This window comes from Dipodomys merriami, unplaced genomic scaffold (genome assembly GCF_024711535.1).
Source record: "Dipodomys merriami isolate MVZ:Mamm:240054 unplaced genomic scaffold, mDipMer1.0.p SCAF_393, whole genome shotgun sequence".
NCBI classification, from domain to species: domain Eukaryota; kingdom Metazoa; phylum Chordata; class Mammalia; order Rodentia; family Heteromyidae; genus Dipodomys; species Dipodomys merriami.
Genome location: NW_027205526.1, coordinates 659,727 through 673,777, shown reverse-complemented (window position 1 = coordinate 673,777; position 14,051 = coordinate 659,727). Strand labels below are relative to the sequence as shown.

General features: G+C 39.2%; 1 pseudogene; it reads right to left on the bottom strand.

Moving 5' to 3' along the window:
* Positions 1-2,085: 2,085 nt before the first annotated feature.
* LOC138805451 (U6 spliceosomal RNA) lies at positions 2,086-2,185 on the bottom strand (annotated as a pseudogene).
* Positions 2,186-14,051: the final 11,866 nt, after the last annotated feature.

The window sequence follows — 14,051 nt, the reverse complement described above, 5'->3', positions numbered from 1 at the left end:
AATGTACAAGTCGTTATGTTGAAAACGATCTTTACAACTTTCGTGGAGGGGCTGGGGAGGAGAGAGGAGAAGGGAAGGCGGGAGGATTGGGTGGGGAGGATGGAAAGGTATAGGAAGGGGAAACAACGGAGGAGGCTACTTACTGGTGATTCACTTGTACTTGAAGCATGATTCTGAATTATTGCTTGCTGATTCTGAACTATTGCTTTGATCATTATATTCTCCACGAAGAAAAAGTGAAATTTAATTGATAGCAAAGGACTACTAATACATTTTTACTTCTCATTAAGCATCTTCAATCATCAAAATCACCTGAAGACAATAGATAGGCCTATTTTTAGATGGAAACAAGTGTCTTTAAAAAAAACAAGAATTTAGGTAGTCATACAAAGGACTTCTATTTTATTACTGCATTATACATTTTTTCTAATGTTGGATACCAACATTAGAAAGCTATTAGGAAGCTCTTAAATCACATATGTTGAATAGTGAGTTCTCTTACACTATAACATGGTATTTCCCAAATCATTTACATAGAAGGCATTGTTTCCTATTTTCTCATTCCTAGAATAAGCTGCACATGAAGACACCACTGGTCCTTATTTTCAGTCTGTACCTTTGAATACTGAGGAAAATCTTTCCGCTGCTCCCTATAATTCACTACTCTCCAGTTAGAATAATTTAGAATAGTAAAATTTGAAAAAGAGAAAATAAATCATGGTGAAAAAACATATGCAGAACATTCACCAGTTTTTTCTGACCAGTTCAACCAATGTGAACTATTGGGGAAATACATGGACACCTCATTCCCACTGGTACTCAAAATCACTGGTTAGGCAATTCTGACGAAGACAAGGAACAAGATGAAAAAATGAGGAATGGTATCAATTGCAAGAAAAAAATGGAGTAGGATCCAAGCAAATTTCTTCTTTGGGATGCCGAAATGTATCGGCTTACTGTGTTGTGAACACTGCTTTCCAAAATGGCCACGAAGATGAATACTAGGGATGAGTATGAGTATACCCCTCTTCATCGGGAAGCCTAGAGTAGACACTTAGATTTTGTCCATGAGTTGGCAGCTCAAGGCAGATATTCATGCAATAACTCTGAATGGCTGGACACCCCTGCACAGTACTTATATGTGGAAAAATACCAAAATGGCTTCTTTATTACTTCATCATGATGCAGATACCAATCCCCAACTAAAGGCCTCTTGACCTCCTTGCATCTTGCTGCTGGGAATAGAAATAGCAAAGATACTCTGTATCTCCTTCGGTTGAACCATTATATCAAACCAGGTCTGAAGAACAACTTTGAAGAAACTGCATTTGATATTGCCAAAAGGGTAAGTACGTATCATTACCTCTTTGAAATTGTGGAAGGCTGTACAAATTGGTCTCCTAAATCATAATGGTTTGGTTATGTTTCTTAAATTTCAAAAATGCCAGTCCATCTTTTGTGTCCCTACACATTTTTTCACAATACAAAGCAACAGCAATATCTTACTATAAAAATTTATGTATTCCATGGTATTCTTCCAAGTGAATTGCATGACTTTGATATCAAAATGTATTCAAGAGTTGTTTGTATACATCTGTAATGATTTCTGCAGAGTTTGTGATTCTTTAAATCAGAAATAATTTTAACTTATCTGTTGAAATGAATAGTATAGAAACTAAAGATGTTCCGGGTGCTTTTCTGAACAAAGTATATCTATGTTTTTGTAATGTTCATAATCTATTTCATTCTCTCCTAGATATAATACTTTGAATTCTACATTGTTATATAATGTAGAGATTCATTAGTAAATGTGACCTTTCAGATTGCATTCCATATAGAAGAATTTTAAGACTCCTTTTTTTTCTTAGTTTCTTTTATTATTTTATTTCTTTGGGATAAAATGGCAATATTATCTAATTTCAAGTTTTGTAAAGGTTATGCTATGTAAAGGCCTTTCTAAGGTGAAAATTTAATATACTGATGTCAAACTAACCTTTAATTCTATGAATTACATGTATTGTTACACTTATATTTTTGTAATCAACTTTTTAATAACTCTTTTTCATTTCTTGCATCAGAAGAATGAAAAATATGGAATACTTCACAAATTTTCATATCATCCTTGTGCAAGTGCTATGTTAATCTCTGTATTGTTGTAATTTGGGTAGACCTGCTGCTGAAGCATGTAATATCCTCTAAATTTAAGTACTTAATGATACAATCTTTATACAGGCATATATCCATTGTTGCCTATTTGTAACAAGGAACCCTTATTGTTCCTGAAAATGCTATTGATCTTATTTCTCTAAATTTCTGTGTACAGTGGGAAAAACTTATATAGTTTGGTCGATTGCTCACATTTACAATTTTTTGTCAGTGACTATTTCGTCATTTTCATTTTAAATTTGATCATACTTTGAAGCCTTTACAGCTAAGTCCAAAGGTGGTGGCTTTTCAAGTACTTATTTATCAACTGAGTTAGCTTTGTGGAGCTAATGGATTCAAAGTAAGCCTTGCTTAAGAGCTACTTCTAACTTTCTGCAGCTTAAAATTTCCCAAATGAGGTCTTGCTGGGACAAATGTCTACGTGAACTGTGAAGACTCAGGGTCTATGTTGAGGGGGCAGAATGATGCAGGCTCCAGCCTCGGGGTTATCTGAGGACTGTGTTTGGAATTAGGAAAGCTCTTGGAACGCCAGGCTACAGAGGGAAAATGTTCCCTCTCCCTATCTCAAAACATGTCACAGACTCCTGGGAGCTGAGGAAGTGGCTCTTCTCCTTGCTTAAGCATAGATTAACAGCTGGTCAAGCATTTTCCTGAGATTGGAGAAGTGGTTTGAGCTTGATCTAAAATAGTTTAGATAATAATATACCTAGACCTTCTCTCATAGGTTAAGTAAAAATGTATCTGTGGAAATTTTTTGTGTGAATGTTTTCTGACCAAATCTTGGCAAATATGATGCTTGCTAGTCTTTAAATACCCACTAACAATAAAGCACAGCATGCAGTGGCAATTGCTGTTTGCACTCTGCATCCCCTGTGTCCTGGTGATTTTGTGACCCTTACCTAGGGACCCCAACGCACTAGACATTGACACTGAACCTTTACCTTTCTTCCATGTAGGAACAGACCAACCAGAATATCTTACGCTGAAAGCAAGGATTGTCTTATTGGATCAAAAATAATCTTAGTTACAAGGGATCATAGAGAGATGAACAGTTCAGACAGAATTGTTCAGAATAGAAGGTATTTTATCAAAACATAATAGTTTATTATACGTATCATTTCAAAAGTAGCTAAAGCCAAGAAAGTGAAAAAAATTGTTCATATGCATGATTACCTACTGTCCTGACCTGTCTATCATCCAACCAAGCAGGAACTTACACTACTGACATTCTATCACCAAATATTGCCATAGCTCCTGGAGAAGTCCATATGTTTCTCCTCGATATTAGGCCTTAAATTTGTAATGTTTTAATCACAGTGTTTCCTCTTGCCTCTAGGCTGCATATCTACAAATGGTAGAGCTTTAAGTCTAACTCTACCAAAAACTGAGGTAGAGATAATGGAATAATACTTTAAAACAGAGTTGCCTTTGATTCCCTAAACACAACACAACAATGCAAAACAATTTTTATATTATATGTACTTATATATTTTATATTTATATGTGCTGATTTTAAATTTTATACAGTGAATCTTACTAGAATTGATAATTTGACAAATATATTGACATTTATTCCCATAAATAGATTGGAATATAAATAATTAGGTTCAGAATATATATTAGAATATAAAAAGTATCAATGCAATATCTTCAGTATAAGCTTGTGATACCTTCTAAGTGTTCGTGGTCTTCTGAATAAACATGGTATAATAACAGTATTGTTTTCTGCTAATCTATAAGGGATTTTATTATGATGCTCTGTTTATTGTTTTAACTTGCTGGTCCCAAAGTGTTTTTCTCCATATTTCTAAAGCATTCTTACTGATTATACCCAAATTTTGCTGATATGATGTCTAAAAGCTATTATTCTTCTGCAGGACCCACGGATCCTAGGATAACAGGTCCCAGTTATCTGCATCATCAGATAACAAGGGCATGACTTCTCACATAGGCCCATGCAACATGCCAACAGAAAATAATTAAAGACTCATCTCAATTTCTCATTTCCTATAATATTTCAGGGCCCCAATTGCTTACAAGAATTAGCAGTAATCAATTGTGAAATGCAAGGCAACTTAAAATGAAAGATGAGATCACAAAATCTGAGAGAAAGTACTGTAATTCAAACTTTCAATTTACAGATGACCAGCCCATATGAGTGAACAAAATCACAAATGAACAACGTCATTTTTAATACCTTTCTCCTAATGATGAATGAAAGATTTCAGTGCAGCCAAAAAAATAGTTTCTGGAATGATAGATCATAATTGGTCTACCAAGACTAGGAAAACTTGATTTAGAGTTCAAATATAATTTAGAAAAACATTAATTGAGAATACCCTTAGTGCTTCAAAACACTGGTACTTCAGTAAAACTTGGTTCTGTAGTATAAAAATGTCATTCTCAAACCAATGTAACCTACATTTAATCTCCTGAAAGTATATTCCTTTTCAAATAAACTTTTAAAAATCATATTCACCAAAATAACACTTGACAAGTAGATGATAGTGACATTACAAGGTTTTCAAGTGTAGGGAGCAAGTTACAATAGAGTTGATTTACGTACCCAGCACTAATACCAAACAAGTTCAACCATTCATTAAAGTGCAGAAATACTACCCCCCACCATTTGTGTTGTTCAGTAGGGGCCTTCCAGAAATGTGTTTAATGGATCAGCCTCCCATAATTCAAACCCAAATATTAGCTAATAAAGTAAATTTCATCACATAAGAAGGTACATTTTAAAGTCACTAATAGTTGCCTTATCATGTGTTGCCTTATCATATATTTTCCCTATCTGTCTAACATAGTAAGAAATATGACTTTAAGTCTTGAATATGGGTACTGATGAGAGATTTGACAAACAAAAAATCTGTCTTCTATTTCTATCATATTCCTCTAAGTAGTAAATTTTAGTTTTCTTCTTTTTCCAAAACTTATAGGTAGTAGAATATTTACATAGGATAATGTAAAATAAAATAATCACATACCATTGCACAAAGCCATTTATAAAACCTGGTAGGAATAAATTCTAGGCCATTTTTAAACGTTCCTTTTGACTAAAAATTAATCTTCCAAATGAACGAGAATAAAATCATGTCTAAGTGCTTCACATTTCCAGTCTTGCACATTGTTATTGCAGATGAATGAATTATGGAAATATAAGCTGACATCAGTTGCCTATATATTCTCCATGCTGGCTGAGACTTAGAATTTGCACAGCACATGAAAACAGGTGCAATTACTGGCTTCTTACATCAGGGTGAATTTTTGGCATTGCTGGGCTTTGAACTCAGGGCCTAGGAGCCCAACTGCCCAATCGGTCCACGTGATCACACCAGACGTTGAGCCACTAAGGAGATGGGCTTTTCCCAGGGACTGAGATCGAGCCACAGGGAGGCCAAAATAGTGCTCAATGCATCATTTAAACATGGGATGTATGTTCACATCTGTGTGGGGACTGCATCGTGCATTGAGTGTACTTATTGTGTTTATTTTGTATACTATTCATGGATTATTGTGTATTTTCTCATGTATATGATGACAGGTATAACTGGGCTGACATGGATAACAACTTATTCCCATGACCACAGGGTGGCCCATGCATTCTCCATCCTAGCTGAGACCCAAGACTTGCAGAGGAAAGGAAAACATATGCAACCATTGGCGTCTTACATCAAGATGAATCTTTTGGCAGGGCTGGGATCTGAACTCGGGGCCTAGCAGGCCCAATTGGTGAATGAGTCCATATGAGCACAACAGCCTGTGAGCGACAAAGGAGCTAGGCATTCCCAGTACCTGAATTTGAGCCCCCCTGGGGGGAGAGTGGGGAGCACAATAGTCATCCATTCATAAGTAGAAGGTAGAATGCAAATAAGTATATATTTGTATAGAGTAGGATTGATGGTGACTTGTGATGGAAACCAATCTGTGTGTACCTATATTTCGATATTTTCTGATGCATTCATTTCATGTCTGTGATGATTATTGTCATGCTTCATTAACTCTTCTTTACAAATAATCTATACCCCATGAGTCTTGCGTATCATTTCCTACTGCATCATGCACAAACTACTGATTCAAGGATGAGATCGATCACATGCCATGACTCTTCCTAGGTCCAGAAACAAGTATCTCAGGATCTCCCGCCATTCCCTCCTCCTAGGGGGACTGAATTCAAGCCTCAGTCCTGGAAAAGTTACTCCTTATATACATCTTAACAATAAGATTTATACTTCCGTTCAGATGTTCAGTCCATATTGTGTTTGGTGCGTTTATTCATTTTAATTCTTTTTTATTAATTTATTTACCACTTATTTTATTGACTCTGATGACACTTAAACCATTTATTACATTGTTTACATCCTATGATATAGAATCTAGATTTTAGATGTATGTGATCTCCATCATGCCTGGCAGTGCTAGAATCGGATCTCAGGGCCTAACAGGCCCAATTCATGAATGGGTGAGTTTGAGCATGGGAGACTCTAGTCAATGAAGCTGTCAAGTGATTCCCACGGGCTGAGATTGACCCCCAGTTTTGGCCAAAACAGCAATACATGGATAGGCAGACGGTGATATACAAAGAAATATATATTGTTAAAGAGTGCCAGAGCCGTCTATCTATGATTGAATGACACCTACTACGTTCCTACCAACTCTTAGGTATTTATTATACCACCATTGAAGGAATATTATTCTTTTAATGCTTAATAAACTATACACTAAGATCAATCAGCATTCTTGGACTATTGCATCCAATTTTAGACTAGACGGATGCATGAACTACTCTTTCAATGGATATTCCCATGCATAGGAATGAGTCTCTTGTGATCTCCTGCCATTGGTGTCAGGACTGGGATTTGAACCCAGTGCCTATGTCCACAGGTTGTCCTATGGCTTCACTGATAGCCCACAAGCCATCAGCAATGGCAGGTCATATCTACTTTGCAGCCATGTCATTCAAACCCAGGATGGTCACTGTGCAAAGAAAAAAATAATAAAACCCCAGACCCCTGAAGGTTGCCACTTTTTCTGCTTTCCAGTTTTTTTTCGAGAAAGTCCCCTGGGCCTAGGATCTTAGGATCAGCTATGGTTCTGGAGGCTGCAACCAAGCCGAGAGAGATCTAAGCTGAGACAGAGTTTCCATGACCTGAGTTCAAGCCCCATGGTTGGCCAAAAGAAAAAAATGAAAAAGAATAAAGAAAACATAATTATTTAACTAAATTAAAAAAATAAAGCTACCTAGTTTGGAATTTCTGCTAGTTTTCTTTCCTAGCCTGGGATTTGAACTCAGGGTCTTGGTAAATCTGTAGCAATGTGAGGGAAGATTTGCTACTACTTGAGTTCAAACCTTGTGCCAACCAAAAGTGAAACCTAAGTCACTGACCTAAGCAGGGGGAGGTAGTTGTGGCAATGGGAGGGAAGGTATAGTAGGGGGAAAACAAAGGAGGAGGTAACAATGCTCAATGTGAAATTTACTCATTACCTTGGTCCTGTAAAATATTTTTACAATAAAAAACGAACAAAGACAAACAATGTAGTTCTCATAGAAGCATTTTGGAGGTAAGGGAAGGATGTCTGAGTGAATAGCTGTACAAAATTCTACACTTTTTAAAATGTTCAGTATGGAACTGAATAAACATAACTGCTTCCATTAAAAAATTATGTCAGTGTCTTGGAACTGGGGCCAGTATTTCTGCCATTGCTAGGATTTGAGCTCAACGTCCAGGTAACTATTTTGCATCATGGGTGAAGGCGAAGCTCACTGTCCATGAGGAAAGAAATTCAGGCTAGAGTACCCAGGGCCTGAATGAAGGCCCTGAAATGGAAAAAATATCTCTATACATGTGTAATATATGATATATATATATATACTTACATATGTATGTTAATTTCATATTATGATTCAGGTGGATCAGTGGTAGAGCACTTGCCTTGCATGCCTGAGTCCCTGGGTTCGATTCCTCAGCACCACAAAAGCAAAAAGAAAAAATCCGGAAGTGGAGCTGTGGTTCAAGTGGTAGAGTGCTAGCCTTGAGCTGAAGATCTGAGGAACAGCACCCAGGCCCAGAGTTCAAGCCACACAACCGGACCCCCACAGAAAAAGAATGATTTTGAATTTTATTTTCCTTTGATTCATTTATTTATTGATTACTGTATTTAGTATTTTTATACACATAATATTTATTATATTTTGCACAACTATTATAAATTTATACCCAATAATTGAGGACATTGACTCATTTTCATTAATATTTTATTAAGTGTTGAAACATAATACATAAGTAAATGGAAGCATTTGTCACAGTCTTTACATGATTAGAGTCTCTCACAAGTATGAGCTTTGTCTTATTTATCTTTGGAAACTTTCTATCGGGTTTTCTTTAGATGATTTATACTCAGAAGCCTTTTCTTGAGGATAGGCAAGTGAGGTATAAAATTGTGAGGGTGGGGCTAGAAATGTGGCTTAGTGGTAAAGTGCTTGCTCAGCATGCATGAATGCCAGGGTTTGAATCCTCAGTGCCACATACTCAGAAAAAGCCAGAAGCTATGGAGTAGCTCAAGTGGCTAGCCTTGAGAAAAAGAAGCTCAGAGAGAGTACCCAGGCCCCAAAATCAAGCCCAGGACTGTCTAAAACCATAGGCCAGATGCCAGTGGCTCATAAGTGGAACCGTAGCTTCTCGGGAGTCTGAGAGCTGAAGACCACAGTCCAAAGGAAAGCCTGTTAGATTCTTATCTCCAGTGAACCACCAAAAGAACCCATCTGGCATTTTGGATTAAGTGCTACAGTGTTCACCTTGAGCTGAAGGGCTCAGGGTCAGTGCCCAGGCTAGAGTTCGAGACACACAACTGGAAAAAGAGTGAGGGTTAATTAAAATACTTTTCCTATTTGCTAATTACAAGAACATTCTTTGGAACATGAACACTGATGCCCACCAGAAATGGACTCAGAGCTCAAGGTTCAAGTGTAGCACATACATATGCCTATCCTCTCAGACTATAGCATTGTAATATTGTTTCCTACAGGGTTCTTAAAGGTCCAAGGTTAAAAGGCTTAATATGCTACACAAGCCCTTTGTGATAAGCAGTTGACTTGTATTGTCAATGTCATTACAGTTCTGAACCTAGCAGAGCACAAGTAGGTCATACCCATCACCCTAGCTCAGGAGGCTGAGGTCTCAGGATCACAGGGTGAAGCCAGCCAGGGCAGGAAATCTATGACAAAATGACTTCCACTTCTGAAAGGTCAGATATTCAAGAGCTTCGTGTGTCTCCCTTGGTGATGAGAAATTACTTGCACATTAAATGTTCTTATAGTACTTGAGCTATAGAAGAAGGAAAGAACCATTATTGACCTATCCTGGATTCAGATGAAGTTCTCAGGATCCAAGCCCTAGCTGTGTTAGCAGGAAGAACTCCAGTGTAACTCTGTAATAGAAGGACAGAAAACAGTTTAAAAAACCAGTCTAGGTGCAGAGACCAGGCCTACAGGATTAGGAGGCAGAACGTACACACTCAACAGGGAAGTGAACTGCAAAACCACTTCATTTATTCCAGGCACAACCAGCATTGGGGAAAACCTGTAAAATTTGTTAAAGTTACACCAGGGTCAGGCTTTACTCGGCCTCTTCAAACAATGACTAATGAACCTTCCTCCCTCATGTGAAGGGAGCCTCAGGCTACCTTTAGGTTACCAATAGAGAGCCAGTTTAGTGGGGGAGAGGGGAGGAGCAGAGTAGAGAAACCCTGCTCTCTGGTCTTAGGGAGTGGGTTTTTGATTCTCCATCTATCAGATTTGAAGACCCATCTACCTCTGCCAGTCCATTCTCCTTCCTTAATTCTCCACATAATTAATGCAAATCCCCAGACTAACTAGAGGCAGGACTGTTTCTATTTTGTCTCCAAGCACATGATTTAGAACCTAGTTCTGCCCTCTTGACTATGGGCCCTTGGTTGCCTGAGAAGTGGGAAAGAGACAGTCTTCCTGCTCTGTGGTTATGTGAAGGCACACTGCAAAAGGCCTCCTGACTGGGAAGTGTTCCCTTCTTTCCTCTTGACGTCCAAAGATTAAACTATCATATTTCTTTCTTTCTTTCTTTCTTTCTTTCTTTCTTTCTTTCTTTCTTTCTTTCTTTCTTTCTTTCTTTCTTTCTTTCTTTCTTTCTTTCTTTCTTTCTTTCTTTCTTTCTTTCTTTCTTTCTTTCTTCCTATCTACCTACCTACCTAGGTATCTCTTTGCCAGGTCTTGGGTTGAACTTAAGGCCTGGGCACTGTCTGTAGCACTCTACTACTTGAACCACAACACCAACTCTGGCCTTTTCTGTGTATGTGCTCCTGAGGAATCGTACCCAGGGCTTCTTGCATGCTAGGAAAGCACTCTCTCACTAATCCACATTCCCAGCCCCCTCATAAGTATGCTACCATTACATAAGTATGCTACCATTTTACTTCCTCAAGTTTAATTTTCTGAAGACTGGTTACTTCTAAGAAACCCTATCTTGTGTACCCCTGCCTGATTTGTGACTGTTCCTGCATTGTCCTCATAATAAAATGTAAATAAATACTGCTGAGATCTTCAGTGTGCATCATATAAGGACACAGGCCTGGAACCCTGGAAGAGAAAGACATGAAGAGGATGATGCAGTAGGCGCAAGGATCATATCTGAAAAATAAATAAATAAATAAATAAAAGCATCATTGCATACAGTGTGTTTGAACTCATGGAGGTAATATACACACATAAGTAAGTAGGGCACTGATTCATAAACTTGGCCTTCTCTTTTTGAAAACGTTTTTGAGGCTATCCCATGGCTTAAACTCAGGGCCTGATGCGTTCCTCAGCTGTTTTTCCCAAGGCTGAGGCTTTACCACCGCCACAGCTCCACGTCCAGCCATCTGGTCGTTAATCGGACATAAGTGCCTCCCAGGCTTTCCAGCCTGGTCTAGCCTGTTTCATCTGCTTGACTTTCTCTCTCAAAGCCCCATTTCTACCTTCTGGTCCACTGCTTCACTTCTGGTTTTCTGGTGGTTTATTGGACATAAGAGTCTCACAGACTTCCTGCTCAGGCTGACTTTGAAGGGTGATCTCTCAAAAAGGTTTCAAGCGGCTTTCCTCAGGGATTCACCAAGGAACACCTCCACACAAACCTGGAGTCTAAATCTCGAGAGACACTAGAAAAGTGATGCATGAAGATGCTTCTAGTATATTCTAGATACTTAAGGTTGGAGAGACACAACACTCCTAATTATTAGATCATTTTATAGGCAAAAGAAGCAACGCACACAATATAAGGATCGCTCTAGCTTTTGGTCCTCCCATCTTGAGACAGTAAGTTGCTGTAGCTCAATGCTAACTGACAGAGCTGGTATGTCCTGTGGACATTTGCACAGAAATTCTATGACATTCATTTCTCACTTTTGGTTTCAAACCTATGAACAGATGGTAAGATGAGGAAGAAAATCCTTCTTAGAGAAAGCAAGTATAAAGGACATTGGGTAGTTAACTTATAAATTCATAAGACTGGTATGACCCTGTTAAGAAGTCAGGTTTCCAGATTAAAAAATGAAGAAGAAAAGAAAGAAGGTGCCAGTGGCTTCTCATTGTAATCGGAGCTCCTCAGGAGTCTGAGATGTAGAGAATCAGAGTTTGAATCCAGCCAGCATAGGAAAGTCTATGACAATGTTATTTCTAAGAGATCACAGAAAAACCCAGAAGTGGGGTTTTGACTCAAGGTTAATGCACTACCCTTTAGCAAAAGGATCTCAGGAACAATGCCTAGGCTCATAGTTCAACACCAGGACCTGCCCCCTCAAAAATAACCTGTACCTCCATATCTTTGTATATGTATGTATGCATTCCTATAGGTGAAGCTCCAGAGTAGTTACCATGAATGGCACCAAGCTAGAAAATTTGTATCCAATAAAATGATTTCATAACAGAGACTGATTTCATGAAAGTGCATGTTCTGCGGCTGCCCTCACTGTTTCCAGTATAGCCTGAGGGTTTCTCTGCATCCCAGGCCTGCTGGAAGAAGTCTCTCTCATTGTCTGGACAGGCAGACAAAAGGCCTCACTTCTGTACAGCTACGTAACAAACAACTCCATCTGTGTCAGATTGTGAGAATGAGTGTGAGTGGGCTCCGAAGGTCAGGATAAAGGTCTAATTTTAGCCCAATCTATTTCTTTCCCCAGTGCTCTGGTTTGACAGGAAGCCATTTGTGCCACCTCCCGTGGCCGGCCAAGTCCTGTGCACTTATCCTGCCATTGTGAGACTATATTCCGGTGTTCAGATACAGTGCTCAATATAATTCAGCAGTCCTTCTGGCAGACAACTGGGGCACTGAAACTCATGAAATGTTTCATTGAGGATGATGATGGGCATATGATGTCTCTCCTAGGTTTCTGGAACCTTGGGAAATCCAAGCACATATCTGATATCACAAAGCTTCCTGTCATCTAGGGCTGTTAAGCTCTTCAGGTTTTGAAACATTTGACCTCTCCAAGTTGGGCCCTGGCTGGCTAGGTTGGGGGTAGAAAGCAGTGCTGGGGTGCTGACCATGAGCTCAGTGTAGAAGCCCGGTGCTTTACCATTTTGTCTAACAGCATCACTTCTAGTCTGTGAGTGTGTGTGTGTGTGTGTGTGTGTGTGTGTGTGTGTGTGTGTGTGTGTGTGTGTGTGTGTGTGTGTGTGAGCCCGCGTGTGCACAGGAGGTTGAACTCAGGTCCTGATCACTGTACCTATTTTCTCTTGTACAAGGATACCCCTCTCCCACTTGAGCAACAGAGACACTTCAGGCTTCTTTTTAGTGATATGTTCCTGAGAAATCAAACCCAGGGTTTCATATATGCAAAGCAATCTACACTCTACACATTCCCAGCCCTCTACTTCAGGTTTGTTAGTTTGTTTCTGTCTTTTCTTTATTGTTGTAGGAGTTGAAATCTGGGCCTGGGTACTGTACTTGAACTCTTCTCCTCAACTCTTGTGCTCTACCACTTGAGCCAAACACCACTTCAGCTTTTTTGGGGGTCCATCGGTGCTAAGTGTCTCAAGGACTTTCCTGCCCAGGCTAGCTTTGAACTATGATCCTCAGATCTCATCCTCCTGTGTAGCTAGCATGACAGACATGAGCAACAAGCACCCAGATTCCACTTCAGGTTTCTTAGTGGTGAATTGGAAATAATAGGCTCATGGAGATGATTGGAGATAATAGGCTTTTGTGTCTGGGATAGTTTGGAACCCAGATCTCAGCTTTCTGAGACGGCAGGATGACAGACTTTAGCTATAGACCCCTAGGCTGTGGCCTCTGCTATAAGGGGATCCATATCTCCACATGGTAGAGCGTTAGTCATAAGCCCAAGAGGTAAGGGCCAGCACCGAGACCATGAGTTCAAGGTTCATGACTGAGAAAAAACAAAACAAAACAATTGTCTGCAGGAGATAACTTACTAGTCTTCAGTAATACATCTTTGTCCCTGCCATGGGGACATAAATGAGCCTCAGTATTCTGGTCTGCATAATCATCTCAGTTGTGGAGATCTTATAAGGACCCGAAGAAAGAATGCACCCTGTGAAGGACACAGCACATTGCACTCTTTGCATGACTCAGCACACAGCATCCTTTGAAAGACTCAGCACACAGCACCCAATGCAGGATGCAGCAAACTGCACCCTGTGAAGGACTCAGCACCTAGCTCTATTCCACAAGCTTTCATTAGAATTAGGGTGATTTTATCAGTATCACCATTCTTTGAGGAACAGTTCACAAACCACAAAAGTTCACATCTAATGGTTTAGTGTGGTGTTTTTTTTTTTTTGCGGGGGGGAGGTTAGCCATGGGGCTTGAACTCAAAACATGAGGATACTATTCTAGTAACATTTGATC